The following is a 6,239-nucleotide window of genomic DNA, read 5'->3' as shown; positions in this document are numbered from 1 at the left end:
TTTTTTTTCCTCAACTTCTTGAAATGATGGGTTGATTTACAAATGTAGAATCAGACTTGCATATCTGGAATAAAAGCTCCTGATTTAGGGAAGTAATTCTTTTATATCGCTGGATTCAATTTGCAGAAAAATATGTGGTTAGGACACACACACACACACACACACACACACACATGTCCATGAGAAAATTTGTTCTTTAATTTTCTTGTACTATCTTTGTCTGGTTTTAGAATTAGGATAATGCTGGTCTCACAGAATGAATTAAAAGGAATTCCCTCTGTGTCTACCTTCTGATATCTTCATAAAGAACAGGTATCATCTCGTCACTAAATTTTTGGTAGTATTACTTGTGAATCCATCTTGGATTAGCTTCCTATTTACATAGTTATTAATTAGTCAGCCAACATCTTTAATAAATATAAGGGTATTCAGATTATCTGTTTTTTCTTGTGTGAATTTTGGTAGGTTGTACTTAAGGGACTTGATAGACTTCTAGGTCATCAGATTTTTTTTTAATTTTTTAAATTTCTATTCACTTATTTTTATTATGTGTATGAGTGTTTTGCCTACATGTATGTAAGTGCACCATGTACATACAAACCCACAGAGACCATAAGAGGCATTGGATCCCCTGGAACTAGAGTTATGGACCATGGTTAGCTGCCATGTGGGTACTGGGAGCCAAACCCAGGTCCTCTGCAAGAGCAACCAGTGATCTTAACTGCTGAGTCAGCTCTCCAGCCCCTAAGTTATCAGACTTGTGAGTAAAAGTTGTCCATAGTGTTTACTTGGGTACTAGTGTCTATAGTGATGTCCCTTTTTTCATTTTTAATGTCAATAACTTCTGTCTTATTTTTTTCTTTTTTTAAAATTCCTTAATCTCATTAGAGGTTTAGCAATTTTGCTGATCTCATGAATCAATTTCCAGTTTTGTTGATTTTCTCTATTGATTTCCTGCTTTCAACGTCATTATTTTCTGCTGTGGTTTTATTCTTTTTTTTCTACTTACTTTGAATTTGATTTGCTCTTCTTTTTGCTAGTTTCTAAGGTAGAATCTTAGATGACAGATGATAGTCCTTCTTTTTATAAAGGGGGGATAGTGGTGAAGAACTGGCACAGCTGTTAAAGGCTCAGGCTCCCAACCAAAGGCGGGGGCAGGGTGAAAAAGGGTTTTGTTTTTTGGGGTTTTTTTTTTTTGGCTTGTGGTTTGAGGGGGGGTCAATGGATCATGGCAGGGAAGGCATTGTGGAGTTTATGGCACTGGGAGCATGTGGCTAGAACGCCTCACATCTCAGCAGACTAGTAGGAGAGAGAGAGAGAGAGAGAGAGAGAGAGAAAGAGAGAGAGAGAGAGAGAAACAGACCTGGAAGCCAGACTATAACCCCGAAGTCCCCACCCCTCAGTGATCTACTTTCTCCAGTTAAGCCCCACCCCCTAAGGTTTCCACAGCCTCCCAAAACAACCCCACCATTTAGAGATCAAGTATTCAAACACATGAGCTGCAATGGGAGGGGGATTTCACACTCGTAAGATTCTGTCCCTAGCCTCCATGAGCTCATGGCCATCTCATAACACAAAATGCATCCAGTCAACCTTACATCCCTGACATCTTCAGTGTCCTGGGATCTCCAATGCATACTTCACCTTTCCATCCTTGCACACAGACCACTCAGGAGTTCCATGAAGGGAACAGGATGCTGATACAAGATGTAGCCTGGCTCCTTTTCATCAGACCTCCAGCCACTTAGGTATGCCTTTGTTAGAGTATCAAAAAGCCCCATAAGATTAACTGGTCAAAAAATAAAATAAAATAAAATTTCCAGCCTACCTGTCGGAAGACCCACCTTTCCAGTTTCACTGGTCAATCACCTGGTGACCACCCTTAGGAAGTCATGTTCACCTTAAGTCATGCTAAACAGATGGAAGGAATACCTAGTGGGTTAGATAGTGAACTTTTCCTGCCTGGAATCCCGCCTAACACATCTGGACCTGGCCACAGACATATTGGCTCTCTTAAACCTACTCGCTTTTCTGAATTCTTCAGAAAAGCATAATCTCTCTCCTTTTCTTCATATGCCTTTTCTTTTTAATTTTTTTTTTTTTGGTCTTTTTTGAGACAAGGTCTCCCTGTAGCCCCAGCTGTCCTGGAACTCACTATGTGGACCAGGCTGGCCTTGAACTCACAGAGATCCACCTGCCTCTGCCTCCTGAGTGCTGGGATTAAAGGCATGCACCACCACACCTGACCTTCTTTTTAATATTTCATTTATTATTTTTATTTTATGTGTATGTGTGTATTGCCTGCATGTAGGTAAATGCACCCATGTTGTGCAATGCCGGTGGAGGAGAGAAGAGGCTGTCAGATCCCCATGGACAATTGTTAGCTGCCATGTGGGTGCTGGGATTCAAACCTGGGTCTTCTGCAAAAACAGCCAGCGTTCTTAACCGCTGAGCAATCTCTCCAGCCCCTTCATATGCCCTTTCTAAACGTGCTTTCCCTAACACTTTGGGCTGCCCCAGCATCTTGTATTTCTTTACTTTCTCTCTAAAGCTTCCTTCTCCCGGCCATGTCGCTGCCAGTCCACCACATGTCTGACCTTCATGGAGGCTCTAAACGAGCATAGCTTCATGGCTTTTTTCCTTCTCCGCTCCCTGCTCCTCCTCAAGGCAGCTGCTGAGATTTACAGCCTGCCCCGAGGATTTTCCTTTAAATCCTAATAAAGTTGTCCTAAAGCTTCTGTTTGAGTTCCTTCTTAAATTCTTTTATGAATGAGACTAAGAACCCCCTAGGGGACGCTGTATCACCCTCACAGCTGAACCTGAGAAAACGCCAGTAAATGAATCTGCATTTCCACAAACTGGAGCTTTGACGTGTGGCTCTTGCCCTTGTGGAACCTTTCCTGTTGTCCTAGTGCAGAGCACAAGGTTTCTCTTTAATCATACTAATCCCTTTAGCAATTCCCTTCACTTTATCTCAGGCAACATTGTATTCAACTTTAAATTTGCTCACATGCCTTACCCTGCCAAGTTGTACGTTTTCACATCTTTTTGCTCCATTTTCTGCTCAGAATCCTTACTGTAAAGCTGGCAATGAGCAATAACTTTGCCATAGCCCGAATGCTAGGCTGTCTAGATTTTCTTTTCTCTTCCAAACAAATCAGTCCACTACTTTTGAGTTCAGTCTTATCCAGAGTCTCAGGACAAGGCAGACCATAACCAGCTGCTTTGCCAGAATGTAACATGACTCAGTTCCCAGTAGATTGCCTGACCCTCTGAAACACAACTTTCACTATCAGCATTCTAATCTTCCTCACGTCTAGCAGAACCAGCCACTCAGCTCACTTACAGCATTTTTAAAAATTTTATTTATTATTTTTATTTTATGTGTATGCATGTATTGCCTGCATGTAGGTAAGTGCACCCTTGTCATGCAAGGCCGGTGGAGGTCAGAAGAGGTTGTCAGATCCCGGTTGTTAGCTGCCATGTGGGTGCTGGGATTCAAACCCGGGTCTTCTGCAAGAATAACCAGTGTTCTTAACCGCTGAGCCATCTCTCCAGCCCCCTGCTCACAGCATTTTGGAGTTTCTCTAGCCTACTGCTCCAAATTTTTCCACATTCCTTTCAGAAACCAGTTTCATATGCCCAGTTTTATCACAGCAATGACTCCAATTTTCAGTACCAATTTTTGGGTTTTTTGTTTGCTGATTGGTGATTGTTTTTTGAGACAGGGGTTTCCCTGTAGCCCCAGCTGGCCTGGAACTTGCTGTGTAGACCAGGCGGAGATCTGCCTGCCTCTGCCTATGGAGTGCTGCGATTAAAGGCGTGCCCACCAGCCCATCTCTTATACAGCTGTGACTAAATGCCTGACAAGAAACAAGGAAAAGCAGGAAGTGTTTATTTCCACTTACAGTTTAAGAATACAGTCCATTATGGCAGGGGAGTATGGTGGAGTTCATGGTAGCTAGAGTTCCTCACATCCTGGTGGAAGAAGACAAAGCTATTCCTTCTTTTCTACTGCAATTCATTCAATGTCATAAGCCTACCTCTTAGTGCTCTATTTGCCGTATCCATATTCCGCAGTTTCTTGCATCTGTGTGTTGGGATGGGCATGCACATGCCACGGTACATAGAGGGAGGTCAGAGGACAGCCTCTGGTGTCAGTCTCAATTTTCCACGGGTACACCCGGGCCACAAGTGTCCAGGAATTTTCCTGTCTCCACTTCCCATCTCATCATATGAGCACTAGGATTGCAGATGTGCTATCACATGTGGCTTTATGTGGGTTCTGGGGATCCAAACTCAGTTCCTTAACACTTGCATGGCAAATGCTTTACCCACTGAACCACCTCCTTAACCCCATACTCCACAAATTTTTCTGGATGTTTTTTTCATTTTCATTTTATTCAATATACTTTTTAATTTCTCTTGAGATTGCTTTTTTTTTTTTTAGCCCATGTATTATTTGATTTCAGAACTTAAAAGGCAGAAGCTGAAGGACCTTGAGTTCAAGGCCAGACGAGGCTAAAAATTAAAACCCTAGCTCAAAAAAAAAAAAAAAAAATCAACCCAGGAAATGCATTGTCTCCAGCTATTTGAGGATTTTTAAAAATATTTTATTATTTTTATTTTATGTGTATGAGTGTATTGCCTGGATTATGTGAGTACACCTGTGTCATACAATGCCGCGGAGGTAAGAAGACGGCTTCAGATTCCCCTGGAACTGGAGTCAAGGACGGTTTTTAGCCGCCATGTGGGTGTCCTCTGCAACAGCGGTCAGTGCTCTTAACTGCTGAGCCATCTCTCATTTTCTTTATATAAACCTAAACTCCTAGCCTATTTCCATTTTCTTTCTCTCTGAAGAACTTCTTTTAACATCTCTTATAGTTTTTCTGACAGCAAATTCCCTCAATATTTGTCTGAGAAGATCTCTGTTTCTCCTCCACTTTTGAAGGATAATTTCGAAGAGTATAAAATTCTAGGTTTTCAGCTAGGTATGGTGGCACATGCCTTTAATCCTAGCACTCAGGAGGCAGAGGCAGGCGGATCTCTGTGATTTCGAGGCCAGTCTGCTCTACATAGCGAGTTCCAGGACAGCTGGGGCTAAAGGGAGACCATGTCTCAAGAAGAAACAAAAGAAAGAAAGAATTCTAGGTTTTCTCTCAATGGTGTAAATGTTTCACCCCACCCCCTTCTTGCTTAGGGTTTCAGAAGTCAGATACAATTTTTATATTTGATCTTCCCTCTATAGGTAAAATGTTTATTATTCTAGCTTCTTTCAGAATTTTATTCTTTATACACTGTTTTGTTTTTCTTTGAGACAGGGTCTCATATATCATAGACTATGTAATGGAGGCGATCTTGAACTTTCCGATCCTCCTACCTCTACCTCCCAAGTGCTGGGATTATAGGTATGTACCACCGTGCCCATCAAACTCAGGGGATCAAACTCAGGACTTTGTTCATGCTAGGAAAACACTTTATCAACTGAACAGTCTCCCAAGCCCCTCTTTATTCTATTTTAATATTTATTTATTTACTATTCATTTATTTTTGTCTTTTTGAGACAGGGTCTCCCTGTAACCCTTGCTGACCTGGAGCTCACTACATAGACCAGGCTAGCCTCAGTCTCACAGAGATCCACCTAACTCTGCCTGCCATGTGCTGGAATTAAGGGCACGTGCCACCATGCCAAGTCTTTTATTATGTATTTTTATTTATGTGTATGTGTCTCTTTGCATGTGCACCACAAGTGCGCAGGTGCCTGTGGAGGCCAGAAGAAGGGCTAGAAGAAGGCATTGGATTTCCTGGAACTGGAGTAACAGGAGGTTATGAGCTGCTGTATGTGGGTAATGGGAATTGAACTCTGGTCTTCTGCAAGAACTCTTAACCCCTGAGCCATCTTCCTGGCCCCTTTTTATTTAGTTTTGAGATGGGGTCTTGCTATATTACCAAGGCTAGCCTCAAATTCCTGAGTTCAAAAGAGGCTTCTACTTCACCCTCTCAAGCAGTTGACACTATAACAGGTGCCACCATGCCCAGCTTATTTTCATTTTCTATATTTTGAAAGTGTTATGCCTGCCAGATGTGGTAGCACAGGGCTTTGATCCCAGCACTCTGGAGGCAGAAGCAGGTGAATCTCTGTGAGTCTGTGCGTTCAAGGCCAGCCTGGTCTACACAGTGAGTTCCAGGCCAGCTGGGGCTACAGGGAAACCCTGTCTCAAAAAGACCAAAAAAAGAAA

This window comes from Nannospalax galili, unplaced genomic scaffold (assembly GCF_000622305.1).
Source record: "Nannospalax galili isolate Female #2095 unplaced genomic scaffold, S.galili_v1.0 scaffold589, whole genome shotgun sequence".
In the NCBI taxonomy this organism is placed as follows: Eukaryota; Metazoa; Chordata; class Mammalia; order Rodentia; family Spalacidae; genus Nannospalax; species Nannospalax galili.
Note: the sequence above shows the minus strand (reverse complement) of the source record.